This window comes from Dipodomys merriami, unplaced genomic scaffold (assembly GCF_024711535.1).
Source record: "Dipodomys merriami isolate MVZ:Mamm:240054 unplaced genomic scaffold, mDipMer1.0.p SCAF_7, whole genome shotgun sequence".
Taxonomy (NCBI): Eukaryota; Metazoa; Chordata; class Mammalia; order Rodentia; family Heteromyidae; genus Dipodomys; species Dipodomys merriami.
The window spans coordinates 71072782-71086704 of record NW_027206290.1 but is presented as its reverse complement, the minus strand read 5'-3'; the positions used below and the strand labels follow the sequence as shown (position 1 = coordinate 71086704).

Here is a 13923-nt window from a genome sequence, read left to right as displayed (position 1 = left end):
GAAAACCAGAAGTGGGGCTGTGGCTCAAGTGGTAGAGTGCTCGCTTTGTGCTGAAGAGCTCAGGAACAGTGCCCAGGCCCTCGCAACCAACAAAAAAACAAAAACAAAAACAAAAAAAATTACTTGTATCCTGAGACAAGCAGAAAAAAACAAGTATTAAGAAAACAGTCCAGGGGAAGTGGCGCTGTGGCTCAAGTGGTAGAGTGCTTGCCTTGAGCTAAAGAGCCCTGAGTACAGCGCCCAAGCCCAGAGTTCAAGCCCCACGACCGACAAAACAAACAAACAAAATATATATATATTTAAAAAAAAAAAAAAAAAAAAGAAAACAGTCAAGGCCAGGCACCCATGGCTCATGCCTTTAATACTAGCTACTGGAGAGGCTGAGATCTGAGGATCGCAGTTCAAAGCCAGCTTGAGCAGGAAAGTCCATGAGACTCTTTTGGTTTTATTTTTGTTGTTTTTGTTTTGTTTTGCTTTGTTTTTGGTCAATCATGGGGCTTGAACTCTGGGCCTGGGCACTGTCCCTGCGCTATTCAGCTCAAGGTGAGCGCTCTACCACTTGAGCCACAGTGGCACTTCCAGTTTTCTGGTCGTTTATTGGAGGTAAGAGTCTCACAGACTTCCTGTCTGGGCTGGCTTTGAGCCATGATCCTCAGATCTCAGCCTCCTGAGTAGTTAAGATTACATGTGTGAGCTACCAGCGCCCAGCCTGTGAGATTCTTATCTCCAATTAACCACTAGAAAACTGGAAGTGGCACTGTGGGTCAAGTGGTAGAGCCCTGGCCTTGAGCTGAAGAGCTCAGGGACAGCACCCAAGCCCAGAGTTCAAGACCCACGACCGACTGACCAAAACAAAACAAAACAAAACAGTCTAAGTCTCTGCCTTCATGGAGCTCACAGTCCAGTAATTGATAATGAGGGTGGAAGGTCCTATAGAATAGGAAGCACAAAGACATAATATTTCACAAACAGTGTAGGCCAGTTGCTAAACCTCTTTGAAATAGTTTCCTCCTCTGTAAAAAGGGATGTTTAGTTAAGTGGTTGCTGCTGGGAAAAAAAATGGGTGAGGAGGGAGGACAATCCTGGGGCTATAACTCTAGACCTGGGTGCTGTCCCTGAGCTTCTGTCTCACAGATAGCACACAGATTGGTAAGTCATCTTTGGAGCCAAAATGAGGATAATTCAGTTCATCCTTTAAGTGTTTTCAAATATTAGAGGACTCCATTCAGAGCTGATCTGGCTGTTGGGGGCTAAGCAGATAGCAAAAATTAGTTGACTAAGTATTCCAAAGAAGAAAATGGTATCCAGTTTAAGTACCAACAAGTACCTGGCTTTGGGTAGCAGAGAAACAGTAGGAAATGATAGAACTCTGACAAAGTTGAGAACAAATATGTTCCTGTCTAAAAGAGCCTGTAAATAAGGTGGTAAATGGGTGACGGGAGAGAAAAACTGAAGAACGTCAGGTTTCAAACTCAAGGCTTCTTACAAGTTGATCTGATACTCCAAATTCTTGTTCTGTGCAAAGATAACTATTTCTGTCTGCTTCAGGGCCCCCCAAAAAGCAAAGCATGTTGAATAAAACATTGATGTCAGTATATAAAGGGATGTCATATAGGGAGCCCTGGTAGAGAACTGAAGAAGTGAAGCCTTCTATAGAATAACAAGAGCCTACTCCTACTCCTATAAAGAGGAAAATTGTTCATGATCCACAGCAACTGCTATTCCCTTAAAAATCATCCTACCTCTTCACATGGTATGTCACCCTCATATACACATACCAGAGCTATTTCCACTGAAAGACAATCACAATCTCTCCAGGCTAGGGTCCAATTCAAAATGAAAATATTACAGACCAAAGAGAATAAATACCCTGAAACTAAAACAATCCATGAACATATCTGGATTAGAAAGCATTTGGGAGTTCCTAATGAGATGGAAGTTCAACAGCTTGGTTTTCCCAAAGGCTTATCTTTAACTCTTTTCCTGAACTTCACAACTAAATTTGTTTTCTTTGCAAGAGTAAAAAATTGCACCCATTACACTCAGATCCTCTTGAAAGTGAATAGCACCAGTGCTAAATGTTAGTTCTCCTTGGAAGGAGGATGGCATTCCATGCTTTACTCAATCAGTATTCTACCATCGCTAGATTCCTTCAGCCATTTCCATGAAAGCAATAACAGCTTTGCTAAACAGAAGAGACAAAAAAGACTAGCTGCCTTTCAAACAGCAAATCCAAGGAAGCACACATGCATGTGCCCACATGCACAAAATGATTTATAGGAAAAGATAGATTTAAAAAAAAAAAATCAAGCTGGGTGCCAGCGGCTCATGCCTGTAATCCTAGCTACTCAGGAGACATGGTTCAAAGCCAGCCTGGGCAGGAAAGTCTGTGAGACTCTTATCTCCAATAAACCACCAGAAAACTAGAAGTGGCACTGTGGCTCAAGTGGTAGAGCGCTAGCCTTGAGCTGAAGAGCAGAGGAATAATGCCCAGGCCCAGAGTTCAAGCCCCGTGACTGACAAAAAAAATAAATAAATAAAAATAAAACATAACCTACTTTTTAGGGTTGAGGTGAAAATAAAAAAGGTCTTACACGTATAAATGCTTAGCACATAACTTTCAGTAAATATCAGCAATATTACCATGAGCACAAGGTACAACGCATAATACCTTTATAAGGTGGGTTCAAAATACAGTGTAACTATTATTAATATGAAAGATCAAATACGATCTAATGAATGGCTCCAGTAGTAGATCCAGCACTTCTAGTTTCTTAACGACCACCTCAAGAATTGATGAATTGTTAACATAAAAGTGGTCCTCGCTGGGAGCATCCAGTGCCACCTTATTTTCCCTTAATTTTAATTTAAGGTATATTTTTAAATATGTGCTGACAGAACAAAGAGGAAAGTCTCTAAAACATGATCAATGTTTGTGCTAGCCTTCAAATTGATTTGGCAAAGCTATAGAAAACAAACATCCAGTCAGGTTTCACTGGTAGGATAAAAGCTGACAAAGAAATGGCAATTTTTCCCTTAGCAATATATACATAATAGAAAGCTCTACAAGACTGGGCTCTTTAGATTTTGGTATTTCTATTTCTTTTCCCTCATTTTAAGAGGAGACAAAAACAAAAACAAAACAAACAACAAAAAATCTCTCTTCCCATACACTTCATCAACTGTTGGGATTAATTCTTCCCTGAAATGAAGTAACTATGGGCAAAGAGGTTATTGTCGTCCATCTAGCATTTAAATACAACTTGGCTTCAGAAGACTACAATTGTTTTCTACTTGCTTTGGGAGCCTATATATAAGAAGTCATCATCTACTTGTAAAATATGGAACATCTATCTCCTTCCCCCCACTGCTTATTAGCAGGAATGTGAATGTTACTCTATCTGGTCACTCATCTGTGTCTTTGCTCAAGATGTTCCCATTACACAAAATCCCTTCAGTATAATGCAGTATAAATCTCCAATGACTTCCTAGGTGAAAGAAGCGCATCAACTGAGAAAAGATCTGAGTGTTGCTTCTGGCTAATCTGAGAGAAAACAAATATTGGCATTTATAAGCACAATCAGACAGAATATTAGAAATAAGGATTGTTTTAGACAGCGTATGATCACTATCCTTAAATGCTACTAGGCCCATCCAGCTCAAATATTTGCTTATGCTGAGTATACAAGGTGGTATATACCTGTAATTCCAGTAGTAGGGAAGCTGAAGTGTAAGGATCCAAGGTTCAAAGGCAAGGATCTTGAGTTCAAAGCCAGCTTAGATACCTAACAAGACCCTTCTTCAAAAAAAAAAAAAAAAAATGGGGGAATGAAGGGAAGGAAAGAGGTAGAAAAATGAGGGAGGGGCAACAAGTTCAACAAGAGATGTACTCACTACCTTACGTATGTAACTGTAACCCCTCTGTACTTCACCTTGACAAAATTAAAATAAAATAGTTTACACCATATCTCCTAGTACTAGAGTAGCTCAGTCCACTCTTTCTGACCAACAGAGCTCAAAGAGATCTCTCCTATGAAACGTCTGCCACTCACCATCTCTGACAAATGACTCATGAATTCTTCACATGTAAATTGCTTCATAGCAGGCTCTTTGATATATTTTATCTAATTTTCTCCTAACAACATTGTGAGAAAGTCAAGATACAGAGTATTAGCCCCATGCTATAGATGAAGTGAAGGTTTAGGAGAGAAAATGATTTCTCCAGTCTATCTGGCATTATTAGTGCTGGGAAACAAGAATAGACTTTAGTCACCTAAACCAAGCTATATATCAAACTGCCTTATTATCAGTAACATCTTCATGGTATTATCTTTGAGGGACATAACCTCAAAGTACAGACTACACATAACATATTTATATTCCTTCTCAGTAAAAGAGTAAGACACTCATCAATTATTCTATTTCTAGTCTGACTCCAGAACCCAAATATCTAAGCCAGGGCAACAAAGACAGAAAGGAAACAGGATTTGTCCTACTAAACAGGATTTGCCCCAAACTAAAAATAACTGAGGGCAAAATAAAGTTGTGCATGGTTTGTATGGTCTTCACAGGGAGAACACATAGTAGGCACTCTATAAATTCCTGGAATGAACTGAGCTTAGGGAAAGTTATTAGACTTCTATGCATAAATAATCATGTTACACCAGTGAACTAACCTACTCAACATAGTATCTAACTGTAGTATCCAACTCTATCCAACTGTAGTAAATGTTGACTTTAATAGGTGTGAAAATCAAATAAGGGTGAATTTTTAAAGTTTAAAGTTATTCTTGTGCTGATTCATGCAGAACCCTCATTACTATATTGATAGCAAAATTCCTCAGTGACAGCTTAAAGCCATATGCAAGAAAAAAGTCCGAAAGCCTTAAAATGGTCTGGGCAAGAAACATTCAACTTCCCAAAATAGCAGGACTACAACTTACACACAAAACTCAAACCTACAGAAATCAGTTCTTTAAAATCCACTGCTGGGCTTGCTTTCACTAGCACAAACTGCAAAGGGAACTAGGCAAACAGATCAAGAGAAACCATGCAAACAAAACCTTTAACTAAGCTTACTAAAATCCTTAACAAATAAACAAGAGACAGCTAAATATCAGATAAATGCCTCCAGAATGAAGAAAACCTGGTCAAAAACACTAAGCTTCTAAACTTGTTCTTCTAAAAGAGAATACATATTTGGAATAAAGCAATGATTCTTAGTTTGATAATAAGCAGAAATATTTAGTCCTAAAATGGTATTTCAAGGACCAGGTAACCTCAGGTAGGAATACCCACCTCATAAGGCTAAAGCTTTAAGAAAATGTGAATTTCTGATCCTATTTTTATCCAGCCCTATGAGAAACTTATATTTTTTTATTTTCCATTTATTATGTGCGTTTAAACAGTTTGGAACATATTTAAATATAATTTTTAATAGGCTTAGCCTCCCAAGTTTGCCCCCTGGAACTCTGGAGCCAAATTTATAATGGAACTCAACAGAATATTTGGTAAATTCATCTCAAAGTAAATTTTCACAATCAATCCACTCTAAAAAACAATATCCACCTGTATATATACCGAAAGGTATTTTCCACAAGCCTAGAATTTAACCCTGAGATACTCCCAATGCTTTAGTAAAGTCTTTTCTTCTTCCAGAAATAAATTTCTAAAGCCCCTTATATAAAACTAGAGATTCAAACTGCTAAGAGAAATTAATATCATTCAAGAAACCTATTCCAACCCCTATTTAAAAAAAAAAACAAAGATCCGCCGGGTGCCGGTGGTTCAAGCCTGTAATCCTAGCTACTCAGGTGGCTGAGATCTGAGGATCATGGTTCAAAGCCAGCCCGGGCAGGAAAGTCCGAGAGACTGTTATCTCCAATAAAACTCAGAAAACCGGAAGTGGTGCTGTGGCTCAAATAGTAGAGCGCTCGCCTTGAGCTGAAGAGCTGAGAGATAGCACCTAGGTCCAGCGTTTAAACCCCACGACCAACCAAAAACAAAAACAACAACAACAACAAAAAACAGAGATCCAGCAGGGCACCAGTTGCTCACTGTAATCCTAGCTACTTAGGAGGCTGAGACCTGAGGATCATGGTTTGAAGCCAGCCCCAGCAGGAAAGTCTCTGTGAGACACAGTGGTAGAGCTCTAGCCTTTAGCAAAAGAGCTCAGAGACAGCATCCGGCCCCATACCTCCACCCAAAACAAAATACACTGAATTATTATTTCCCAATTTAATGAGTACATTAGGATGATGGCCAGATTTGCACTTTAATCAGCTGACTACTCCCAACACAAATGCCCTCTGGGAAACCTAAATATTCAACCACAGGCCCCTTTCCCTACCCCAGCTTGATGCTGGGGTATCTTTGATAGATAGTGAGTAGTGTGGTTCTTCTAGAGATGGCGACCCAAATTCCAGTATCAATTTCCCAACTTTCTCTTTTACTCCCAGAAGATTAAGACACACTAATTTATTACAGGAAGACATTATAAAATGGTAGGAAATTTAACACCAAATACTCAAAAAGGAAGAACTGTAGATCCTTATTTCTATATATTCATTTAAGGAGAGGTGAACAAAGAAGTTCTTCCAATTTTGTCTCCACTTCCTACTCCCATTTTTTAGACATTTATAATTGAGGAAATGGCCAGAAAAGGGAAAAAAAAAAAAAAAAAACTTGTTCAAGCCCACACACTTAGTAGTAAAACCAGACAAAATGATCCTCAGGCTCCCACATTAAACTTCCATTTTACCTGACTGTCCCATCTTCTCAGGTCCTAAGGGTCTATGACCTGCATTCGGAGCACAGGTCTGAAACCTTTTAGCACCCAAGGGAAACAAGTGACATTCCTGTTGTTCTCTTTTCCCATCCAGTTTTATATTTAATACATACAGCTAAAATTGAATACAGATCTATCTATTCATGTGACGCTCCATCTCTACTCTCTACCACTGCCTAAGAAAGAGGAAAGAAAGGGAGAACTGCTCCTAGAAATATCTTCTAAATTATCTAGACTTATGTTATTTCTAAAAAGGACCTTGCAGGTCACCTAATCATTATTTCCCTTTGTTATTCAAATGAATAAACTGGGACATTTGCCCCTGGACAAAAACACTGAAATAAATAAAAATAACCAGCTGGGCACTGGTGGCTCACCAATGTAATCCTAGCTACTCAGGAGGCTGAGTCTTGGAGCACTAAAGTTCAAAGCCAGCCTAAACAAAAAAATGCCTATTGAAGATCTAGCTCCAATAACTAACAAAATACTAGACTGGAGGCAAAGCTCAGGTACAGCACCAGCCATGAGCAGAAAAGCCAAGCAAAAACACAAGGCTCTAAAAAGGCAATAGGGCCCATCAGGTTTTTAGGTAGAGCACATCATGATGAAACATGTTCTTAGCAGTTACCCTACTCCCCATCTCTGAAACTTTACCTATCCCCAACCTTTAATGGCATTAGGACAAAATTCCAATCAGCTTTCATAAACAGAAACACTTCACTCTAAAACACAGACACAACAACAGTCAAATCAAAGGGAATACTGAAAAACTAAAATACTACATCTAACTCCAGTCTAACCATGTGCAACAATAAGGGCCCATAAAAACCCTTTAAGAATCCAAATGTTAAGCCTTCCTGTGTGCTTTTTTAAAGGAGACACTGAAAGGGAGTTTGTCATAAAAGTAATCCACTTAATCAGCTTCTGAGACGTTTCAATCCAAACTGCTGCTGTCATAACATTGCATCTCCTCATATCCAAACCCTGCATGGCCAAAGCAGGGTCAAACGTATTTTTCTAAAAATACAGAAGGGGCTCTCATAGATCCAGGAAAGTCTCCAACAATAAGGGACTCCAATCCCCAGGAGAGAAGAAAAGCAGAGAAAACTTTACCAGAGACACAACAAAGCCTAGATTCCTACTCAGGGGCTTCATGTCACACCCTGTTGCATGAGGACTAGTAACAACTTTGCATTCACTAGCACTCTGCAAAGAAGAAAGACAAACATATGATTTCATTTATATGAGGTCCTACAGTGGTTAAATTCAGCACAGAAAATAGAATGGCAGTTGTGAGAGACTAAGCTGCAGGAAATAAGAAACCTTTTTCTGTGAACAGCCATTTAGGCATTTGTATCATTACAGATCATTCAAAATTATCACTACAGGCAGATGAACCATCAGCATTCCTCGCCTGGCATGGCATGTAACAAATGATTTTGCAGGCCAGCCCAGACTTTCCTCACCCCCAGCAGAGTTATGAGGGAACAAGGAGTTAAGTCTTCTTGGGTAGTTCAGTTGGAAAATGAAAGAAGTTTGGGAGATGGATAGTAGTGATGGCTGCACAGTATAAAATATACTTAATGTCACAGAATTAAGCATTTTTTAATGTTTAAAGTTATAAATTAAAAAAATATACTGCTACATCCAGGGCGTGGGCTCACACCTGTAATCCTAGCTACTCAAGAAGATGAGATCTGAGGATAGAGGTTCAAAGCCAGCCCAGGCAGCAAAGTCCATAATTCTTATTGCCAATTAACCAGAAAAAAGCAGGAAGTGATGGTGTAGCTCAAGTAGTAAGTAGATTACTAACCTTGAGCAGAAAAGCCAAGTTCAAGCCCCAGTATATACACATATATGTAATTTTTTAAAAGCCTGTCAGTTTAAAATTTTGCAGTTTGAATCCTGGCTTCACCATTTATCCATTACATATAATTGAGAAAGTCATGAAACTTCTCTAAACTCTTAGTACCTGGTTTACAAATTCTCAGTCCAGTGACTGGTGGTACATGTAAAGTACTTATTGTCAACTATTACTATTACAACAAAGCACTTTCATAGTCATTTTCTTTCCATAGTCCCCACAGCTCGAATTTACACATAAAGAAATTGGTTCAGTGTGCCCAATAGCTCAAAAGGCTCAGTCCATGCCATAACAAATTCTCTACTCATGAGACATTCTGTCTACTATACATACTCTGTTATCTAAGGCAAGTGCCCTAACTCTGTCTCCATTGCCTTACAGTAAAAAGGAGACATATAAAAAGGACATCCCCTTCCACTAAATAACAAACCAGATAACAATTATAGGAGAGTACTATAATCATAAATAATATAAAACAGAAGTGACCAACAAAGATATTTGGCAATTCTGACTTACAAAATCTGGCCTCCTTTAATCATTAAACACAAGGTACAGAAAATGGCTGGGACTACAGAAATGCCTTGAAGTTTTATTATACAGGACTCCTGATCTTCAGGTCTGAATAAGATTAGTGCCCTTTCAAGAGATGGTATGGTATAGAAAAAAAAAGATTGAAAGGCTGAGAATTCTAGTTCTGTTATTAAGGAAGTTTGTGAATTTAGACAACTTACCTTCCCTTTCCAGAGTTCACTAATAGGAAAGAGGGAACAGTCAGATATGAAAGTTGGATCTTATGTAAGGCTTTAACCTCATGTACACCACCACTCCTAAATCTACAATCTTGCAGGTGAAGAAAACCAAAACAGACCTTCTAATACAAACATCAGGAGAATTGTCAAGACCTGGCAAAAGAACTCCTCAATGTGATTTTTAGACTCGCTCCACTATTAGAATCGAATATATCAGAAAACTAGAACACTTACCTAAATTAATTTTAGTTCACGTCAACTCCCTTGGGCCTTTATCTGAAAACAGGAAAACTAGAACTACTGAGAACATACAAGGTATACAGGGAAGAACATGACATCAACAAAAGACAGACCTCACTATTTATAAAAGACTTCAGGGTTCCTTAAGCCAAACACCACAGATCTGCAGTTGCAATCTTATAACAGCAAGAACATTCACCCTAACTTACTTTCCCTTGGAGCTCTTGTAGAGCAGGATTTCATCTGTACTTCACTGGATATTCTCCCAGAGTGAAAGAGAAACCAGAGTTATGTCTTTTTATTATAAATGGTGTGATCTAAGGGTATAAACCAAAACACCCTTTGCACTAAGAGAGGATATGTGCTTTTATCAAGAAAAAAGTGACAGGTACTAACATCACTGCTTTGCACTTATGTGGCTACAAGTGAGTGAGAGCACATTGTTTAATCTGTACCTTGATTCCTGCTTCTGTAAGTGGAAATAACTCTAGAGGGCCGTTGTGAGCATTAAATGATAGAGGCTTATGAAGTTCCTGACTCAGTCTCATTAAATGTTACCTGTTGGTGTACAACGCTTCTCTCACACGTCCCTTCCCTCATTCCTTAAATCCGTGAACATCCTGTGAGGCCAGTTTCCATCTTTACGCCATTTCACACAGAGGCAAACAAACTGGGGCTCGGCCCCCAAAGGAGCTGGGACAAAGTGCGGGATCTGGCCCCAGCTCGATGGCCTGTCGCTTGTTCCTACGTATACCCAAGACGTGAGAAGATCCCTGGACCCGCAGAGATGGGGTCCGAAGTGGACACACCCGTAGGGAGCCCGGCAGAGGTAGTTTTGCGCGCTTAAAGGAGCCTGAAGTCGCAGCTCCGGCCTGAGAGCCAGGGACAGGCCCGCCCGAGGCCTCCCCAGCGCGGCCTCCGCTCCTCTCCTTCCTCCCTCCTCCCCTCGCCGGGCGGGGCGGGGCGCAAGCACAAAAGACTCCAACTTCCAGGCGGCGCCGGCGCCGGCCCACCCCAACTCCAAGCCCCGGCCCGGCCCGCGACTAGAGCGGGCAGAGAATGCCAGACGGCCCAGAAACAGCGCGAGTGGGCTGGGGCCGGCGACCCCGGGCGGCCGACCCGAGGCGGGGGGGAGGAAGGGGGGAGGGGGAAGGAGGGAGGGGGCCTGGAGTTAGACGGGCTCCCAGGACTCCCCGAAAGGCCGAAGAAAAGAGTTTCTAAAAATAGGCAGCGGCCCTCCTGCAAGCGTGGGAGACGAAAAGGCGCCGGGAACACCCCACACGCACCCCTGGGAGACGCCCGCAGCCTCCACTCACCCGCGCCGAGAGGTCCAGAGGAAGCCGCACGGCACAGGAGACGGTGCCGCCGCGCTCGGAGGCGGAAGGGAAGGAAAGCGGGAGGCAGGGGGCGGCCCCGGCCGCGGCGGGAGGAAGCGGAGCACACGCGCGTGAGTCCTCACCGCCACCACCCCCTCAGCTCCTCCGGCTCTGCCCGCAGCTCCCGCGCCGCTCGCGCTGCACTGACGGAGCGCGAGCCCCTCCGCCGCGAGTCCTACCCTCGGGCCGCACCACTCGGGCGTGCGGCGGGGGGACGGGGCTTGAGCTCCCGGAGCGGCTCCCCAACGCTCGGCCCTCACCTCCGCTCTGGCCTCAGGCTAATCTTCCTTCTCACTCGCTTCCCCAGGAAGGACTCGGTGACCCCGGCACTGGGACACCGCAGCCACGGCCGCACACCGCCAAACTACCCCCCACCCTCTGAACCTAGCTTTGGAAAGGTCCAGAGATTCGGCGGGGAGAGGAGAGGGGCGGGGCCTGGCAGCGGGGCGGGGTCAGGGGCGGGGCTAAAGTCGCTGACACCAGCCTAGAGCTCTGAAAGCGGGGCGGGAGAGAAGATGGTGATCCCTGGGAACTGCAGAACGAGACTGGTACAGAAGACATTGGAGGCCTCGGAGGACCCGGAGCCGGGGCCAAGCTTGCTAGAGGAGGGGTGGGCGGAGCTAAGGGAGAGCGTTCCGGGAGGTGGACTCGAGGGGGAGGCGATTTCAGAAGCAGACTGGGTTGAGGCCAGACTCAGGGGAAGCCCTGGAGCCGAGCGATTCTAGCTTGAAGAAAGCGGGCCCGGAAGCAAAGCTGGCAGGAGGGGGAGTGGGGGCGATCCTAGTAGCCACTCTGGGGAGGAGCCGGAAGGAGGCGGGTCCTAAAGGAGGACCAAGTGGGTGGTACTTGAGATGGGCGAGGCCTGAAGAATAGGCCCAAAGCTGTAGCTTGGTCTGTGCAGGAAGGAACCTCGAGAGACAAGGTCTTTTTTCCTTCCAAGGAACCTGGATCCCCGGCAGAGCGAGAATTTTTGCTGCCTGTCGAGGCTAGGACTGGACCGAGAGGCTGCTATGAAGGGGGGGGGGGGGCGGGGAAGGGGGAAAAGTGCCACTTTATTCACAAAAACAAATAGTTTATACAGTCAAGTAGCTTTGCTTTTTAGAGGTGCAGGAGGTGTTTTAAGACTTAATCTGGGTAGAAGTTTTCCTCTGTTGGGATCTCACTTGAATCAGTGTTGCAGGCTCCAGGGTCCTTTTTGACTTCTCTGAGACAGCAGAGGGGTCTTCTGAGAGTACAAGAGGACCATTGTCAGCTATAGACCTCCCTGAAGACTACGAACTGCCTTGATTCCCCATCCCTCTTCTGACCTGTGTTTTCATGATTGTATTTTTCACACTGATTTGCCGAGAACTTGCCTAAGAAATGGAATTCCTGAGAACCGAGCAGTTTGAAATGAGTGCCCTGATTCTGCCAGACCAGCAGTAATAACGGCCCCTCTGTCGTTTGATGACGTCCATGACCTGCTTTGAAAGAAAAAGAAAACAAATGGAAGAGATGATGACACTAGAGAGCAAGGCCTGGAATATCCTCCCCTCCCTCCCCCCAGGTCTCTGCCTAAAATATATCATTTGGCCTCTTGTTCTATCATGTCACCCTCCCTTACTAGAATGTAAGTTACTGGAGACCAAGAATTATGTACTGCTGTGTATATTACTGTGTTCCCAGACCAGGCAAGACGTCTAGCACACACCAAGTGTTCAATAAACACTTGAATAAATCAAGAGTAAAGCAATTAATCCAGGCTCTACAGACCTCTCCTCTTTCTGGCCACTCCCTGGCTCCTTGTTTCCTTCTCCATATTTGTTTGAATACACCACAATCTCTCCATACTCTGTTGTAGCAGTTTCACTACTTGGATTGCTACTCCCCCTCTGCCCCAATATTTTCGATTGATCCTTCAATAGCTCAGGAACCACTTCCTCAGAGAAGGCTTCTCTGACCTTCTTTCAACCCATCATCAGACAAGTTGAGGCCATACCCTGCTCTGATCATTGCCTTTGTTATAAAACTTGCTTGTGCCAGTAATACCCTGTTCCTCTCTGGCATTTAGGATTATGTTGATATTCTACCATGTGACCTGCAACCCGCTACATCTGAGCTCATCAGCTATTACTCTCCTATTCTTTTCCAGGCACACGTTGGCCTCTTTCTTGTTCTGACATGCCAAGCATACTGCTGCTAGAAGAGCTCTGCACTTGCTGTTGTGTCCGCCTCAAATGTTCTTGCATATATTGGTATATTCTCCTCATCTTCAAGTGTCAGCTTGTACTTCCTCATACCTTGTCCTGATGGATTTTTCTCCCTAGCACAGTTTCACCTGTGTATTTGTTTATTGTGCCTATGTATATTTGCTTATCATCTCCTATTCTCATCTTCCACTTCAGTGCAATCTCCACAAGGACATGATATTGTGTGTTTTGCTATTCCTTCATGCCTAAAATAGTAGACCCTCATTCAGTGTTTGTTAAGTGACTACAACTTCAACAGAAAAATTCCAGGAAGACTCTCAGCATTGTTCAGATGAATCTCTGAAGCTTACAGAATGCAGGGAAATGTTTCCAAGGTATATTTATGGAGCATTTGCTATTTGCTGTAGTTGCTAGGCAGTCTATGAACTGCTTTTTAAGCTTATTTAACTCCCACAACAGCTTTATGAAGTAGATACTATTATAATCCCTACTGAACAGACAACAAACTATGTCACAAATAGGTCAACTTTCCAAAAGTCATACTACTAGGCAATGATACAGTCCACCTTAGAGTCTGATTATTAAGGACTCAGTTATAGGTTACAATAAAAGTGAAGAATGAGGAATAGATGCTCCTTTGTTTTCTGGATGGTATGATACATAATGTAATGCTGACATTTGCGGCAGAGTATTTTTTCAGCTGCTATGCCAGAAGAAC

General features: G+C 42.8%; 1 protein-coding gene across 4 annotated transcripts in view; it reads right to left on the bottom strand.

Moving 5' to 3' along the window:
* Positions 1-11399, bottom strand: part of Raly (RALY heterogeneous nuclear ribonucleoprotein) — a 66049-nt gene extending 54650 nt beyond the window's left edge. For 2 of the 4 annotated variants that reach the window (XM_070007084.1, XM_070007086.1), the window contains exon 1: positions 10957-11150. The gene's annotated coding sequence lies outside the window, so the exon portion shown is untranslated. Of the gene's footprint in view, positions 1-10956; positions 11151-11276 lie in introns of those variants that run through there. The other 2 variants (XM_070007087.1, XM_070007085.1) reach the window with 2 other exon arrangements.
* Positions 11400-13923: the final 2524 nt, after the last annotated feature.